We start from the raw sequence: 19,218 nt of genomic DNA, 5'->3' as shown, positions 1-19,218 counted from the left end.
GAAGAAGTATTATTATTATTACAATGATTCTTTCGACACAGGAGAGATATCTTTAAAATATGAACCATTACTTAACAATGACCAACTCCAGAAATGACATACGGCATACGTATTATTACCCTTTTCTGTCATATTTTCTAGATTGTATTCAAAGTGCAGAGGAGATTAATTGTTATCTGCCTCGGGGCCCATGTGACAACTTGGCTAGTGTCTAAATGAGCTGAACTATTTATTTAATGACAAAGAGCCTAAACTTCATTAACAGCTGTACTGCTAATGTCCAACTCTCCTCAACCACCTGCTGTCCTTTCCTCCAGAAAAGACTGTCCCTGCCTGAACAGTGCTGTGCTGCAGTACTTGTCAAACACTTTGGCACTTGGAAAGAAAAACTCCGTGCACCGGCAATGACGTATGCGATATCGTCAATGATCGGTGTGAGCTGAGGCACGGACAGTTTGACAAGATGGCCGAAGCAGAATAAAACCATAATATCTCAGATATGACCATCTTGTGCTGGTGACACATTTTGGAGCCAGCCAGTCACTCTATACTGTCACTCGCTACTGTTGATCATATCAAATAACTAATTACAAAAGTCTTTAGTCCGATTTACAGTACGTCTAACAGGGATTATGTACTTGCAGCTGGCAGCCACTGGGGGTGATCGAGATATTTTCGCTAAAGTGTATAAGAACTGTCATGGCATCCCTCTTTGTGTGATTATCATCAATGCACATCCACAAATGTCAAAAATGATTTGGTCACGTCCTTAACTCTTCAACACCTATAAGCCTCAAAATCTGGACTTTTAACCTGAAAAGAAACAGAAAATGATCCTGTGAAAGTGCTTTTGCCCATTTTTCCAGAATAATTTTCACTATCTGGCCGTTATTTACAATGTACTGCATGTTAAAATAGTGTATTAACAATTTAAAATTAAGAAAAACTAAAAGTTTTATAGAGAAAAAACACTGTTGTTGCACACGAACATTATAAAACATATTTAAAATAAAAAGAAAATCTTATGTACAGTGTTTTTCCAACTCTCTCCTCTCTGATGACAAAGACACTGACTTCCTGCAACAGTGCGAGTGAAATTACCGTAATACATTGGTTTTAACTTGCACCTTCTCAGCTTTCAGAAACCGTTTGAATTTTCCCGATAGCATAAACCGTCACATATTTACGATAATGCACATGCGCAAATGTGTAGTCTGCGATACACTTGGTGTTAAAGGGTTAAAAATGACCAACAACGTAGCTTTTAGAGAAAATAACCTTCTAACACCACAAGTGGGCAGTGATTCAAATAGATACAAACAGATCCATTATGTATTTAAAGAATGTTCTGAGATGTAAAAAATCTTTTGGTTGTTTTCCTCTATTTGATATCCAAATCTTTCCTCCTGACGGTCATATTCCAGTCGGTATGAGCCATGCACCCATGTGTATGCTGAAGTGGCTGCTGTTTTGGATTTTGTGCGATGCAAACAGTGGATGAAGTCTTGATTCCTGGCCAATTTGTTGGTTTGCACATCAATAGGTTCACATTAAGTACAAAGAAGACTAAATTAAGGGTCCTGTGCTTGCCCTCTGCCGTGGTAGTCCTTGGTCTTGCCATTCTACGAGCTGTTTCCGATGTGAAGGTCTTTGGCTCTTTAGTCGTATTGTCAGTACAGTACTGGCCCTTTGCTTTTATTAAGCCTTTTGTACTTTCCTGCACTCATTTATTTGTATTTCTGTCATTTGTCCTTCAAACTGAGAAATTCAGTATTTCCATGTTAACAATGAATCAGGTGACTACCAGTACTGTGAAAACAGTACTGTTAGTCACAGCTCGAGGTGAAAAATCGACAGAAAATTATCCCCTAATTCTGCAGTACACGCCAGGTCTATATGGAGCTTCTTAGCATCTCTGCAAAAACATCCAGACGTAGATGTTTTTTGCAACAAAAAAAACAGCTATTTTCTCAATTAAGACAGCAAATAGAGGCAAAATACAGTTCTTTTTCAGGACAGGATGTCCATTTTGTAAATTACTGTCCAAATTGGAGTCAAATAGATGATAAATGCATTAAAGCACACCAGAATGTCCCCATAACAGTGCTGTTCAGGGATGCAGCCTTAGAAAGAGCTGTAGGAAATCTGGGCGGGGCAAACCTGGGTTGAGTAGCCATGGCAAATGGTGTGGGTGTGGGTTCAGGGTGAGTGGCAGTGTGCTTTTAAAAAACAAAACAAAACATGTTATTCCAGGCTGGTTTCCACTGTGGGGTTGACAGTTGTCAGTAACTAGTTTGGAGACAAATTTATTGTAACAGTCTGCGTTTGCCAGAGTGTGTCTGTGTGAAGCCATGCCAACATGACAGAGACAGAGAGAGAGAGACAGAAAGAGAGAGAGAACATGTGACACTCCACATTAAAACAAGTGGAAACACTGAGCCTATTGATATAAATGATCATGTCAATAGTAAGAGGAGCCAAGGTGCAGGGCAAACACTGTGGTACTGGTTGTGGTTGTACTGCAAGTATGAGTACATGCACACTCTTTGTTCCTGTACTCCACAGCAACTCCAAAATATCAGGTCCTTTAGCTACTAAATGCTTCACTGTGTTTGCCAGTGTGCCATCCAGTGCTGAGGAAATAACATTATTCTGAGTGACACCTGTCAGATTCTTTTTTACATTGTCCTCATTGTCCTCAAGGTTTACAGGGAAAAGGGGAGAACAACTTGACTCTAGAGTGCAAAGCAGTAGGATCACTGTGGGTTTGTGCCTCTGTCCAGCTACACCTACATTCAGAGGTGGACAGAAAGCCCAGGCAGGAATGTTACTATGCTGTAACATTTTACATTACATTACATTACATTACATGTCATTTAGCAGACGCTTTTATCCAAAGCGACTTACAATAAGTGCATTTAAACATTTGGGTACAAATAAGTGCTAGAAGTAAGTAAGAGCTTCAAGTAAATCAAACTATGAAGTGCTAGTCATAAGTGCGATACATTATTTTTTTTTTTTAATTTTTTTTTTTTTTTTTTTTTTTTTTTTTTTTTTTTTTTTTTTTTTGTCGTCGTCGTTATCGTCTTAGTCGAGGTAGAGTCGGAAGAAATGTGTTTTTAGTCGGCGGCGGAAGATGTGGAGGCTTTCCGCTGTCCGGATGTCGATGGGGAGCTCGTTCCACCATTTGGGAGCGAGGACAGTGAACAGTCTGGAGTTCTGTAAATGCCTCTGCGATCCTGTCAGTGAGGGGGCAGCGAGCCGGTTTGCCAATGCAGAGCGAAGTGGGCGGGCTGGGGTGTAGGTTTTGATCATGTCCTGGATGTAGGCTGGACCGGATCCGTTTGTAGCATGGAACGCAAGCACTAGAGTCTTGAAGCGGATGCGAGCAGCTACAGGAAGCCAGTGAAGGGAGCGGAGGAGAGGTGTAGTGTGGGAGAATTTTGGTAAGTTGAAGACCAGTCGAGCTGCTGCATTCTGGATGAGTTGCAGGGGTCGTATGGCACACGCAGGGAGACCAGCCAGGAGGGAGTTGCAGTAATCCAAGCGTGAGATGACAAGAGCCTGGACCAGAACCTGTGCCGCCTTCTGGGTTAGAAGAGGCCGTATCCTTCTGATGTTGTACAACATGTATCTGCAAGATCGAGCTGTTGCAGCAATGTTGGCAGTGAGGGAGAGATGGTCATCAAGTGTCACACCCAGGTTCCTTGCGGTATGAGACGGAGTTACCACAGAGTTGTCGAGGGTGATGGTTAGGTCTGTGGTGGGAGAGCCCTTTCCTGGGAGAAAAAGAAACTCAGTCTTGTTGAGATTGAGTTTCAGGTGATGGTCAGACATCCACTGAGAGATGTCGGTCAGACAAGCGGAGATCCGTTCTGCTACATTTGTGTCGGAGCTGGGAAAAGAGAGGATGAGTTGGGTGTCGTCGGCGTAGCTGTGATAGGAAAAACCATGAGAGAGAATAACAGAACCAAGAGAGTTGGTGTACAGAGAGAAGAGGAGAGGGCCCAAGACAGAACCCTGAGGGACCCCAGTAGCTAGAGGACAGGGTTCCGACACAGATCCTCTCCAGGTTACTCTGTATGTTCGGTTTTGAAGATAGGACGAGAGTAGGGTAAGTGCAGATCCTGAGACACCTAGTTCTTGAAGGGAGGAAATAAGGATCTGGTGGTTAACTGTGTCAAACGCTGCAGAGAGGTCCAAGAGGATGAGCACAGAGGAGAGAGAGGCAGCCCTGGCAGTGTGGAGTTGCTCAGTGACAGCAAGGAGTGCAGTTTCGGTCGAGTGACCTGCTTTAAAACCAGACTGAAGAGGATCAAGAAGGTTGTTCCGGTGAAGGTAGGAGGAGAGTTGATTAAAGATAGCACGCTCCAGAGTTTTGGAGAGAAAAGGAAGAAGAGAGACAGGTCTGTAGTTATTTACTTCAGACGGGTCAAGGGTGGGTTTTTTAAGGAGGGGGGTCACTCTGGCCTCTTTAAGAGAGTCCGGAAAGCAACCAGATGATAGAGATGTGTTAATGAGGTGGGTGAGGAAAGGCAGAAGATCAGAAGCAATTGACTGAAGAAGGTGAGAGGGGATAGGGTCAAGGGGGCAGGAGGTGGGGCGGGCAGAGGTTATTAGGGAAAGAACTTGATCCTGAGATAGAGGGGTGAAAGAGGATAGAGAAGGAGCTGAATTAGTGGTTGGTAGAGAGGTGAGATCAGGAGGTGGGGTTGAGAAAGAAGAGCGAATGTCATCTACTTTCTTTGTGAAGTAGTTGACAAAGTGAATTGGTAGAAGGGAGGAGGGAGGAGGGGGGGTGGGGGGATCAAGGAGGTTAGAGAAGATCGAGAAAAGTTTTTTGGGGTTAGAGAAAGAGGATTGAATTTTAGTCTGATAGAAAGATTGTTTGGCTGCAGAGATAGAGGCAGTGAGGGTGGAGAGAAGAGAGTGATAGGAAAGCAGGTCGTCAGGGAGTTTTGATTTCCTCCATTTCCTTTCTGCTGCCCGTATCGTGGCTCTCTCAGTACGCACTGAGTCCGACAACCACGGGGCTGGGGAGGACTTACGAACCCGCCGTGAAGTAAGAGGACAGAGAGAGTCAAGAGAGGAGGACAGAGTACAGAGGAATGTGTCTGTGGCAGAGTTTACTCAAGCCACACTTGAAGCTTGAGCTTGAAAAAAACACAGAGTGGTAGTTTGTAGGTTGGCGTGGAGGGAGCTTGTGGAGTGCTACGAACAAAGGGCATAGGAAAGGGTGACTCAACAGTGCATTAGTATGTGTTTTTTATATGAATGTATACATATATATATATACACACGCGCTTCCTTCGATTTTTTTTCTACCTAATAAAGTGTCAGTTCTGCAGCCGTAGCCCATCTGCTTCAAGGTTCAACGTGGCATGTGTTCAGATATGATCTCCTGAATACCGTGGTTGTTACAAGTGGTGATTTGAATTACTTTGGCCTTCCTATCATCTTGAACCAGTCCGGCCATTTTCCTCTGCCCTCGGGCATCAACAAGGCATTTTCTCCCAAAGAACTGCTGCTCACTGGATATTTTCTCTTTCTCCGACCATTCTCTGTAAACCCTAGAGATGATTGTGCATGAAAATCCCTGAAGATCAGCAGTTTCTGAAAACACTCAGACCAGCCTGTCTGGCACCAACAACAAATACCACATTTTAAGTCACATAAATCACTTTTCTTCCCCATTTCGAAGCTCTGTTTGAATTTCAGCAGGTCGCCTTGACTGTGTGTGTATACGTGCCAATCAGATATCTTCATTAACAGGTAGTTGAACAGGTGTACTAATGAGTAGGCTATATGTAACATTGTCATGAATTAACACATTATGACATTAGGGAATTCATTAGTATTTGTTATCAATTACAACTCGTCATAGTATTTTATAACACACAAAAAAAGCTTTGCATTAATGCAGACCATGGAAGTCATAAGCCCCAGCTGTAATCAACTGACAGCCAGCTGACCACAGTCTATCAGTCACGTTCAAATCACATCTATTCTCACCTCAGGGTGGACCATTTAAATAACACTCCTCCCTCACTCATTCCTTGCTACACCAATGCTCACACCACTGCCACTGGCAAAGCTTTGCCACCTACACTACAGCCTCCACCTTTCTAGATCAGAGTTTGTCAGGCTTAAGCATTTTAAATGTTTATTTCCAATGTCTTGCTTGGGCTCACTGTTGTATAGGAGGTTTCTTGCATTCGGCTCCTTGTCTGAGCCAATCCGGGGAGCATCGATAAGAGCGGAATCATCAGGGTCAAGTCTGACTGTATTTCCAATAAATGGTTTAATTATGAAGTCCTAAATACTACAGATTATGCACACAATCTGTGATGAGCTGGTAAACACGGTGAAGAGTTTGTGCTAAAAGTCAGGAATCGGTGAAGACATTAGAACAAATCTAAAAGAGCATTTATTTATTTATTTATTTCGGTCATGACATTTAGATCACTCATCACATAACATTGCAGTTCACACAATATACATAACCGAAAGGGAAAGCGGGAGAAGCAAAGCTTAACCAGTCCCGCCCCATTATCATCATACATTTCATTTCTTTTTTTTTTTTATTTTGCCTATTTTTTTTTTTTTTTTTTTTTTTTAATGACATTTTGACAAAGAAAACATGTTTCAGCATCCGGTAGCACTCAGAGATATAGTCTAGCTCTAGACAGTCAACTCAGACTCCATGTGTGTATGTACATGTGTCCATGGTGTTCCATCGCGCCGTTGCACCGTTTCCCCCAGTGTCTACAAATTTCTGTCTCTGACCTTTGTCATACTTTCTTTCTGTGTCAGTCTGTATCGATTAATAGTCATCTCTACATACTTCTTTTTAAATACACTCAGTTTTGCTGATTTTTTCATCTCCTCATCCAGATTGTTCCACTGTCTGACCCCCGTGACCGATACAGTAAAGGATTTTAATGTAGTTCTTACCCTTCTCTGCCTAAACCTCATGTTCCCTCTTAGATTGTGTCCCTCCCCTCTGTTCAGGAATAATGTCTGTAGATTGTGAGGGAGGTTTTTGTTGGCAGCCCTATAAATCATCTGTACTGTGCGGTATTTTGAATACTGCATGAATACTGGAACTCGCATTCAACTGGTGACCAAAAACATGACTCCAAAGCAGCACTTTTGATGGCCTCTATGTAAAAAACACAGAATACTATTCACATGTAGTACGAAGTTAACTGACAAAAACATTTTCAGACACTGAATGGATCGATTTATTTAACAAAGAGTGTTATTTAGCGAAGGGCACACACTCTCCATCCACCTGCCTCTCCTCGTTTAACTATAGCTTGTTGTTTTCCCTGTGGTTGTGGTTTACGCAGAATGCTTTTTGGCAAGAGGGAAGTGTGACTGTACAGTAATTTTCAGCAATTATGGACCTGCGGGCGCATGAATACATCTAGCTATCCAAATACCAAATAGTGATACTGATGGTTGCATATGTGATATTGTGCTGTCTCTTTTTGATCAAAATGCAGTAGTATTTTTCCTCACCACATTTTTTTGTCTGATTAAGCCACTTAGACAGTGTAGAAAGTAGCAGTTAAAGTGAAGGAGTGATACGTGTTTTGGATTGTGATGTAGGCACAGTACTCCGTGGGCTGTTGGTACGCTACAAACTACTTATATTTTATACTGAAGGACAAAGAAGCTTACAAGAATTTTCCATAATAGTATACTTTTCTCACTTTAAACTTGATTTATTGACCATTAAACTACAAAATGTGACTAGCGGGTTATTAAATTGTGTAACAAAAATTGGCTCCTAGGCCAAATTAGTCACTGTGCCTTAGATTGAACTCTAAACATTAAAACTGCTGATCAAACATGAATGGAACAGGCCACATTTATGAGTTTCAACAGAACTTGGGGAATTTAGTACATATGAATGAATACTACGTACATAAAGCCATATCAATCGCCTATTTCTGCCTCCGCCCGTCCTTGCTCTGCTGCTGTATACACACAAACACTCCCTCAGTCAGGTCTAATAGGATTGCTTGACAAAGCCCATTTCCAGATGAAGATGTAGCATACAAATAATGTTACATTGAGTTAGTTCATTAAGACCAGAGGCAGAATATATATATATAACAACAAAAATCACCCAAATATATGCACTGCAGCTTTAACATGATAAAAGTGATGAAGACAATTTTAATTGCATTCGCAAAAACTATTGATTGCCATCCTGTCCTCTGTGTTTGATCACTCATCCAAATGATGCATTAGTAATAGATAGCTTTTTACTTGAGCTTGTGTGTCATTATGAAAAACAAAGCCGCATCTCTCCATATACGATGCCACCATGAATAAGCGGGTTTTACATTAAAAGGGTCAAATAAGGAGCCGAAGCGAGTTGAGACTGTTTGAAAGTGAGAAAATGTCTTATTTCTCAGACACTGACGATTCAAAGTTTGAATGCTGTTCCAAGTAACTGCAAGTAAACTTCAGGAGTTATGGGAAGATATTCATTTGTGCACTTCAGACATGGACAATGCACAAATGGTCCCAGGCCTGTGGAAACATTAAATGGACTGTATTAAAGGTGAATGTAACTTGATGACAGATTCACAGATGAGAGGCAAGATGCTCTCGAACCCCAGTGTAAGATAATGTGTATAATCTACTGCGGGGATGTTAAGTGCACTCATTTCACACTCCATTTCACACAACGCTGCCCGAGGAAGAATCTCTGTGTATGATGACTCTTCTGGATCTTTTCTGTTGTTGTTGTTTCCCCCCATTGTTAATAATTTGGAGTCCAGTTGTTTTTCCTACCTTATTTCACAGTTACTCATTTACACCCTGATGCACAAAATTTAAATGGTATCACCTGAAATTACAACACCTCCTGTTCCTGATGTGCCATTAAGGGACAAACATCTCCATCCATTAACCTTTGAGTATAAATTCCTCCCAGTGTGTGTTGTGGGTCCATTATAGCAAAGAGTTAATGTTCTTCATGAACTCCCAAATAATAAGTCACACACAACATGTATCCATTAGCTTGAATATCATCTACTGAAATGAGAAACTCTTTATGTGGGGAAACAAATGCCTGGAACTGTAGGATGTTTTTCCTTCAATCTAACTGATGACTGTTTTTATTAACTATTTCACAGTCTTTTTATGTTTTGTTTTTATATGGAAGTGTATAAAGTGCGCCATTAAAGAAAATCATAATCTTAAATATCAATCTAATTACCAGTTTTAATGTTGATCGGTGTATGTGTCTATAAATGCTGCATTGGGGCCATTTATTTGTGTTTATTAAAGTCGTTTACCCCCCTTTTTTATAATTCAAAAACCCTAGTATACTGTGTGTGTCCATGTTTCTCATTTCCCCTGTCTTTAATACAGATTTGTTTGGAAAACCTCCCCAGTGAGCAGATGGCGTCTGCCAAGAGGAGAATGAAGTTGGAACCTGGGCGCTATACACCAGCATGCACACATATTTCTCCATTTACAGCACAAGCCTTCCTTTGTAAAGGGGAACAACAGAGGTCTGCTGGGAATTTAACCACAGGTCTGTTCTGAGAAGCGGTGCACACGTCTGTTTATTGCAGTCTTGCTCTTGGATCCGTGCTGCAGCTAAAATATGTGAATAGTGGAGAGCTGCTCTGCAGACTGGAGACTATAGATCAAACCTCCCCCCTTCTCTTCATATGATTTCAGTCACTTTGATCATTGTGGTTCCCATCAAGTGAATGTGGTTTGTTCATTATATGACCTCCTTTACAGACTGCAATGTAGAGCAACATTTGTATGAGATAGGCAGGCTAATCTACAATACGCTGCTGCATCCTTGTGTATTATTAAACAGGCTATGAGGCGATGCCACGGCTGCTCCTCTTAACGGTTTTAACTCCGGCCAGTGACATATGGAAACTTATCAGCCAGCAAACCAAGTTTAAGCTGAGTCTGCATGTGTTAAACTAAGTCAAAGGACAAGAAGAAAGCCAAGCAAAGCTTGGAAAAGTAAATCTACGGGCTCTTTGAATAAGCCGTCCACCTCAGCTACAATATACACATAGAATATTTCTCCAAGTCTCTCTCTGGAGATTACTTAAGCTTGCTTTGTAGCTAGATCCAGGTAAGCTATCAGTAACTGCAGCTGTGAAGAACATGCCAACAAGAATAACCCTATGTAAGATGCAAAATGTATCCTGTGGGAGCACAGAGTCCACATGAAACTGAATTAAAAATCTCTCTTTTGCTGACTCAATCTCTGTAGATAATTACCCACTGATATGAGGAGAATTTCCCTCTTGGCTGTAAGTTCAGGGGGAATGCAGACAATGGCATATTTTGGCTGTAATCACCACTAAGTATTGAGGCTTTGAGAATTAGATTGCACACAGCTAATCTGTGGCCCCACGTAAAAAAAAAGAAAAAAAAAAGCCTGAAGGAGTACAGTGTGAAAGTGGGGCAGTGTTAATAATATTCTCTATGAGTCAGGTAAATCTTTGTTAGCCCTAAGAACCTTGACACCAGCACACACACTAGCCTTGTTCTATATGCAAGAAAACAACAAACACAGCATGTGCAGGCATATAAAGCACAATGCACATGCCTGCCAACAAAATAATGGCCTCCAAGTAACAACCATGCATGCCTGAGTAACCTATTAAAGTTTGCTCTGGGGTCCACAGTAGCAGTCACACATCAGCAATTCTGCTGCTGTCTCCAATCTGCCTGCACTACCAGGAGGGAGCACATCTGCACAGCACCAGTGACTGACAATCGATGGTTCACACAACGTTTGCGCACCCCCCCCCCCCCCCCAAACCCCAACCCCCAACCCCACATCCGCACCCCCAACAGACTCTCACAGAACACCACCCAGCCGGGGTGCTCCCCTACGTGACTCAACTTGTTCCAAGAATGAGAGGGAGACACGAGAAGAGAGAAGGGGATGAGCTGGAGCTGCGAAGGTAGAAGCGACTGTTTTGCTTCCCGTCGTTGTCAAAAGATTTTTTTCCAGGGATGCAGCTGTGATCACAATAAAAACCCACGTATAGATTCCGCAGCTTGAATATTGAGTCATTCTTTTTTATCTATCATATTCTGTGAGACTTAATGCGTCTGTGCTGTGCAGGCACAGTTCTGGGCGTTGTACAGAAACAAATACACACGTTTGTCACTTTGGAAAATCTGCCAAGGCATCACAAATGTTTCGGTATTTCAAATATCCAAAGCAGTGAAACATGCAAGTTGCAAGACAAACGGTATCTTGCCTGTGCACAACAAAATGTTCATCTTGCGTGCCAGTTGTCAGTATGAATTATTAAGTAAATGTACTGTATGTCACGACGTTTGCTTTTTTTAAAACATTTGATTGCAGTAGATGACCCATTTTTGCGGGTTGGGTGGCTGCACTTACCCTTTGTTTTCGTTTACACGAAGAAACCCTTTATAAGAAGTGACCCATATCCAAAGAAAAACCGTATCTCGTTTGGGTGCCTCGCTGTGCGGGAGGGAAAGGTTTCCTCTGCAATCCTAGTGCTTTTTATTTTTCTTTTTTAAATCAACTTGTGAAAAATATCTATGAATAGTATCCAAACGGAATCCACGCGCGTGTCGATGCTGCGTCGCATCCCCAGCACCATTGAGAGCGCTGTCCACGGAAAAGTGGTGCTGAAAAGTCTCAAGTCCCAACTTCGGGGTCTGCGTGCGATGAGGAGACAAATGGCTCGTCCAGAGTGGAGCCACTCACTGACACGGCTCCACCGAAGAGACGCTCAACGCTTTGACAACAGCGGAGAATCACACATGTCGTTCCAGCGAGGCAGAGCACTTTCTTACTGAAGGACGGAAGACGACGCGCTGGGTGTGATTGATTCGCAACACTGTGGCTGCATGGAAGAAAACGCAGCACTAGAGTGTGTGTGTGTGGGGTGTGTGTGTGTGTGTGTGTGTGTGTGGCAGTGGATGGATGCACTCAGTGTGGTATACAGTCTTTGGCTTTGACTGCTTGTTGTCTTTTACTCTTTTAACAGAGACTTCAGTGTCCATACATTTCGAAAACAGTCACAATGCATATACTGGAAAGAGAAAGTAGAATAAATATATATACATCGACATATGTGGATTTGTAACTCAAGTAACTCAAGTCTTCTTATGTCTGCAACATGATTGCGCGCAATAACTCACGATTTAATTGGGGTTGCAGGTGGTGTCATTTTATGTCAAATATGATGCTTCTGGATTGACACACACACACACACACACACACACTCACACGCTACAGGTACAGCAGTCTGCAGTTTGTAGAGTCTCGGGATGACGTGCGTAGACCGTGACGAATATATCAAGTCCAACCACTGAGTGCAAAAACTCAATCTAGATGCTAGGGTTTGTTTGCGCGCGCGCGTGTGCGCGTGCGTGGTTTCCACTGACTGACCGTGACAGGAGCCACACTCTGCTGCAGCATTAGCGTCCTATCCACAAGCATGCCAATACATGTTCAGCATAATCCCGGAAAAAGAGCGAGAAATTCGTTTTAAACCGAGCACGGAATGGGTTTGATTTGGAACTTCGATGCAAATAGAGCCAATATTTTGGCTATTAACCCTCAAAGGTACACAGAGTGTGTTGTGGAGTGACAAAGAACTTCCTCACACATCAATTTTGATGTCCAATGTATATATTGACTATATGCATAAAAGCCTGCCTGGTTTTCGATAAGACAGCCCGACTATTTCCGGTGAGCTGTCAGTCAAACAACAGTTGTCTGCAGTGTCTAAGAGTATTTAGTGACAAATTATAGAATTTAGAGGAGGCTGTAAACACTCATTTATTCATTCATGTTGAATCTCTCACGGCTAACTATTCAAACATCTGCTACATATATATATATATATATATATATATATATATATATACATACATATACATATATACATATACATATATAGTGGATTATATTTAAGTGGGGGTTGTGAGTGATGTTTCATGCTTATAACACTGATATTTAAAAGGCTTTTTTGTTTCAGGCCATGTTGAATAACTAACTACTAAAAGCCAATCAAACACATATTTGATCAATATCATAAGTTTTAACATTACCTTGACAACAACTTACCATTAAAGGTGTATATTAATATTTTTAAATTGTAATATAAGGGACATATGCATATAGTGATTTCAGCCTATGCTTCCCTGCAGGCGCAGCTGGTCTTTCTGCATCCTGAGCACAAGGTCAAGGAGGCTTTCACAGGTTTTAGTGGGTCACACCTGTGGAGTGTTGGAACGATTCCACCACATCAAGGGAGATAAAAATAAAAAAAAGGGGGGGGGGGGTCTAGGGTAGGGGTGGGGGTTCTCGGAGTTGGTGAGTACGTCAGGTCTCTGTGGGCCTTGAATGCAGCTGAGCCTCTGAATATTCATTCACACCTTTGCTGTAGCAAATTTCAGCAAAACGCCTGAGTGAGTGACTGGCAGTCCTGTGAAATACCCGGGGACCTCGTGATTCATGTAAAAATAAAGTCAGGGCTTCAATTGTGCACATTATTGAAATGAGTGCTTTACATCTCTTTTATTGCCCCACATAGTATCAGTGTTCCATTTGTCAGCTCCTCTATTTCTGTTTAGCATTGTTAGCATAACGAGTAAATTATTTAGCTGCGGAGAATGGATGCAAAATGTTATCTCCACCAGGAGACCCACTCCTGCTTTGCTTTCTGGTGCAGTGCAATGGTCTTTTCTCTTCTGGAAGGATAACATGTTACGCCTCTGAGTCCTTCCCTTGCCCATGCAAGGCAAACTCCGGAGATTACTTGTTCAATTTAGCTATGGGGTTGTTAATTCCAGTGACTTGTGCAAAACCCAGTGAAAAAGACTAACCACTGAGGCATAATCACCTGCCCCCAGATGTCTCTCATTTTATGGCGATATATAATGGGAATTATTCAGAATGTAAATTCTGAGGTCCTGCTGGGATATTGCCAGAGTGACCTCAGCTCAGAACTACTCTGATCTCATTTGTTTACCCATTCCCCAATGAGGAGCCTCTGTGCACTGTTTCCCCGGACATAACTGTAAAAGAGAATTCAGAGACTGTTTTTATAGCTAAATGCTGAATTGAACTAAGGAGGAGGTGCTTTAAACATTTGCTCTTAAAGAAAAACAACAATGACGACAAGAAGAGGAGCAGGAGACAACATGGAGGTCCTTCAGTACCACATGAATAATAACCGAATACTGAATGTAATGATGTTTGTGTGTCATCTAATATTGAACTATGGGCTCATACAGACTCTGTTGACATTTGATTATATAAAATTGAGTTTCTGAAGCTCGACCACAACCGCAAGTTGGAAGACAAGTTGTCCATTTGAAGCAATGTTTGTCAAAGATGAAACAGGCTAGGATGGGCAGAGAGACTGGCCCTGTGCTTATATTTATTTATGAGATGTCCACAGTTGGACAGTTATCATACTGTAGGTGTAACCTTTGAACTCTTGGGCTTTTTATATATGAGAGTGGCTACTGTGTAAATTAAATCTGTGGTATAGAGCGCACAAGGAAAAAACAGCCGGCAATATGTCATCTGATAAACGCAGTGACAGGCTATATTACATCACTTACTATAGTACATCAGCCATCACATGAGCAGAAGAAACCGAATGCCACTGAAGGGAGTTATGTCATAATCGCTGCAACACTGGAAGATCATGTGACCAACTATTCAGGGAGATTCAGGGTAAGGAGAAGCAAACATATAGACGATTCATAGAATCCATGATCAATCAGAGCTCATTTTTAAGAATAAGTTGACTCATTTTGTCTTTGCATAAAAGTTAATCTTCTATCAAATTATTTTTGATAATACTGTTTCTTAAGTTAGTAACCATGCAGTAAATAGTTCTCAAATGCAATAATTAGCTGAATTTGCTGACTTCAGAATCTGATTTTATCTTTTGTTTTTTGCGGTAATTTTTAATGTCTTAAAATGGCTGCTAAAATTACAATAAAAACCACAAAGCAGTTGTTTATGACACAAATCCTAGTGTTTTCAAATAACTATAGAGAATGGTAGTAATACAATAAGTTGCAGCTGGTATGTCTCATGTCATAAAATCCCTAAAATGAGCAATAATGTGCGGGCATACAGATGTTACATGTACCTTTGATCTAAAAATATCCACTGTCTGTGGGTGTGTAGAGTGAAAGCATACTTAGTCCACTTTTACTCTCTAAAGCCTCTTAGATTTTTGGTTTTGATGATAGAATATGTTTCCATGTATTTCTAAATTACCCTGAAACACAGTAAATGTGTCTGATGTTGTCCATGAGGCACAGAGCATTTAAAATGTAAGGTTTTTGCAACTTTACTACCCTTATTGCCTAGTTATGTCATACTAAATTATAGTGTATTATGCATAACCATGAATATGATGTGCATGTAATCGTTTTACTCTTATTCACTTTAAAAAAAAAAAAATTGTTGGAAATAAGCTAAGACCAGTCGTAACTAGCACAACAGCAGACCCTGGTGGTTAGAACATGAAGTACCTTGAATGGTTTGTAGGACTTACATAAATAGATAATATTAAGTCCTAATATAATATACACAAAAATATGTGTATTTTTTATTTATTTTTTTAAATCAGGTTGATGTATTTAAATCACAGCCTAAACAGGAGCCTCTGTGCACTGTTTCCCCGGACATAACTGTAAAAGAGAATTCAGAGACTGTTTTTATAGCTAAATGCTGAATTGAACTAAGGAGGAGGTGCTTTAAACATTTGCTCTTAAAGAAAAACAACAATGACGACAAGAAGAGGAGCAGGAGACAACATGGAGGTCCTTCAGTACCACATGAATAATAACCGAATACTGAATGTAATGATGTTTGTGTGTCATCTAATATTGAACTATGGGCTCATACAGACTCTGTTGACATTTGATTATATAAAATTGAGTTTCTGAAGCTCGAACACAACCGCAAGTTGGAAGACAAGTTGTCCATTTAAAATGTAAGGTTTTTGCAACTTTACTACCCTTATTGCCTAGTTATGTCATACTAAATTATAGTGTATTATGCATAACCATGAATATGATGTGCATGTAATCGTTTTACTCTTATTCACTTTAAAAAAAAAAAATTGTTGGAAATAAGCTAAGACCAGTCGTAACTAGCACAACAGCAGACCCTGGTGGTTAGAACATGAAGTACCTTGAATGGTCTGTAGGACTTACATAAATAGATAATATTAAGTCCTAATATAATATACACAATAATATGTGTATTTTTTATTTATTTTTTTAAATCAGGTTGATGTATTTAAATCACAGCCTAAACAGGAGCCTCTGTTTAGGCTGATCAATTCCTGGATAAAACACTGAAATGTAAGTACAGTTAGAGCTAAATATGTTGTGATAATGATAATTATAGATCTGAAGTTACTTTTTTTGATTCATACATGAAAGGTATTCAGTCTTTATTGCTTGCTTTTTTCTTCTTTTTTAAACCACAACATTGAACAGCATTTGATTGTGCATTATTTAATGAATGTTTATCAAGTCAGCTTGTTGATACCTTTTAGTAAAGGACACCATGGGCAATGTCACTTTAAACCCAGAGAATCACAACACGGTAAATTGCCTCTCGTGTGTGTAGCCAAACACAATTTATTCAGGCCTTCGGCAGAACAACGCAATCTCCTGCTTATTTAGTCATTAACGTGCATATTTACTTTGGAGGGAAAAAGGTGCTTGAGTGGATAATGTTTCCCATATCTTTGTTGTCTTCAATTAAACAAACTTCAACTGCTGCATAGCCTTTGGTTTTGTGTCTCTTTATTCTTGCCTCTGCAGGTGAACTCTAGTTATGATTGCTCTGCTTTGTTTATCTGTTTTACTGTTGCACTTAAAATAATATCATGATTTAGCAGTAAATGAGCTGCTAAATGTGAAAACAAACCAAAATAATAATAACCTGGACTCTAATTATTTAATGTTATGCAAAAACTAAATGAATGTGTCTGTTTGAGTTTGTATTTGTGTTTTGCATGTTTGTCTTCAGTCCCTAGTTTATTTATAAATGAATATACATAAAATAAAGTACATCATTTCCTGCAAGAGAGCCTTGCTAATTCCTGGTTATATAAGAAATAAAAATGATAAAAATAGACATTAAATATAAATACCAGTGCTCTTGATCATATACTCTTGTGGTCTTTGCTGTAGCTACTTGATGCAATACAGAGCTTTTCTGGCCTGGGACACTTAAAACTATGCATTCATTCATTCATCGTCTACCGCTTTATCTGCCACATGAGGGTCACAGGGCTGCTGGTGTCAAACCCGGCTTGAACAGGTCGCCATAGAACCAAACAACCACTCACACCTCAGGCAATTTAGAGTGTCCAGTTAACATCTGCATGTTTTGGGATATGTGAAAACCCACACACACACACAAACTCCACTCTTAAAACTATAACACAATTAATAAATAACAATTATTTTCATGTCATGTCAGATAAACAAAACTCCACCTAGAGCTGCTAAACTTGTTGATAGATCAATAGCCTTTAAATTCAATTGAGGCATTAGAGGCAGTTTTCTGCTGTTCTCTACTTTGACTTGTAATACCTCTCTAATTCTACTACAGAAAGACTTTGAAGACAGAACTTGACATTATGGTATCAGAATTTCTACTTAAATAATGTCTTGACGTACATTTTTCACCACTGCCACAGCAACATACCTAATATTAGCAACGTTTCCCAGCATCCATGCTTTGAATTGTCTTGTGCTTCAAAAACAAAAGAGTTTCAGTGGGAACAGTACAATGTAACACAGCCTGCAACCAAAACTGCTACCTGAAACAACAATGTTAGTGCATGAAACAAAGCCATATCACCAAGCGGATTCGCCAGAAACTAGGTTTTGTATGGACATTGTAGAAAGAAAAAATCTAAATCATATTTGTGTTTACCTACACAGGGAACATTTTCTAGGAAAAAGTAGAGCTGCAGATGGAGACACACATAATGACTGTTGAGTATACAGAGACAACACGATTAGAAGGTGTCTAAATCAAACAGAGAATTCCATACACTCCACTCAAGTATTATGAGTGGCATGAGTAGTCTACTGAAAGGTATGAGCGCCCTCTCTTGGACATAAGAGGGCCTGCATCTCTGCTTCTACGTGTGAATGGTTCATCAGAGACATGGAAGGAGAACAGGTTGGCATAGCAACTGCAGATAGTAAAAGTGCAAACTCTTGAGTATGACCCTATACAGTATACAGATATGTTTAAATTGCATAAAGCCTGCTCTCATCCACTTGAAAGAAGACACAGGCATATCAAGCAGGAGATTAAACAGAATACAGGATTTGTTTTTCTTGCTTTGTTCACATTTTGCAACTCATTGCTGATTAATTGTACAGCCTTTGCAAGATGTACCTTTGAAAGAAAACAAAGTAAAAATACAGTTACATTTGGATTGGGTTCACACTGGAGTTGGATTAAAAATATTTATTGTAATATGAAATCATCAGGCTACCCTCATCCAAAAACAAGTGAGTGCCTGTCTGTCAACTGGCCAGTTGTTGTAATAATTAATAGAATGTTCATAGAGTTTTGAGTAACTGAAAACTTGTTCGATATTTTTTTAAGAAAACCCCCACCCACTCCCTGATATGAGCTTAATTTGGGCATTGTACATTTAAAATAACTGCAATTATTATATTAACCAAATCACGCAATCAAGAAAATAGTGAACACATGAATAAATAATAAATAAATAATTTAAACAAAACATTGTGGTTCTAAATGAATCCGGAATCCCTGAATGTTTTACCAAAGAGACTGCAGAGATTGTTGTGTTGCACTAACAGTAAATTATACCGTTTCTCAGGCCTCGTCACGCGTTTCTATCAGTTTTAAAAACCATGCTGGAGCTGTCCTTTACCTGCGGTGCTGAAATTGACAAACCAACCCCATAACTAATGGTTTCAGTATTTACACAGCATAGTGTGTGTGAAACGGTATGTTTTAAGAACTAAAAGTATGTCGGTATTTGTTTATGCATCCACATCAAACAAGTAACCGTTGCGTGGTAGTTGGAGCAAAAAGTACCATTTTCCTTTACCGGCTTACTCCAGTCACAGCACGGTGTTGCGTTTACGCCCAAGCCGTTGTCCCAATTCTTCAACGCCTGATAAGTAATT

At 40.3% G+C, this 19,218-nt stretch overlaps 1 protein-coding gene across 2 annotated transcripts in view; it reads right to left on the bottom strand.

Moving 5' to 3' along the window:
* LOC131461040 (metabotropic glutamate receptor 4-like) overlaps window positions 1–11,907 on the bottom strand; it is a 169,316-nt gene extending 157,409 nt beyond the window's left edge. For both annotated transcript variants that reach the window (XM_058632016.1, XM_058632018.1), the window contains exon 1: window positions 11,417–11,907. The gene's annotated coding sequence lies outside the window, so the exon portion shown is untranslated. The remainder of the gene's footprint in view (window positions 1–11,416) is intronic.
* Between the last annotated feature and the right edge of the window lie 7,311 nt (window positions 11,908–19,218).

This window comes from Solea solea, chromosome 6, assembly GCF_958295425.1.
Source record: "Solea solea chromosome 6, fSolSol10.1, whole genome shotgun sequence".
In the NCBI taxonomy this organism is placed as follows: Eukaryota; Metazoa; Chordata; class Actinopteri; order Pleuronectiformes; family Soleidae; genus Solea; species Solea solea.
The sequence above is the reverse complement of the archived record's forward strand: the minus strand, read 5'-3'. Positions and strand labels throughout refer to the sequence as shown.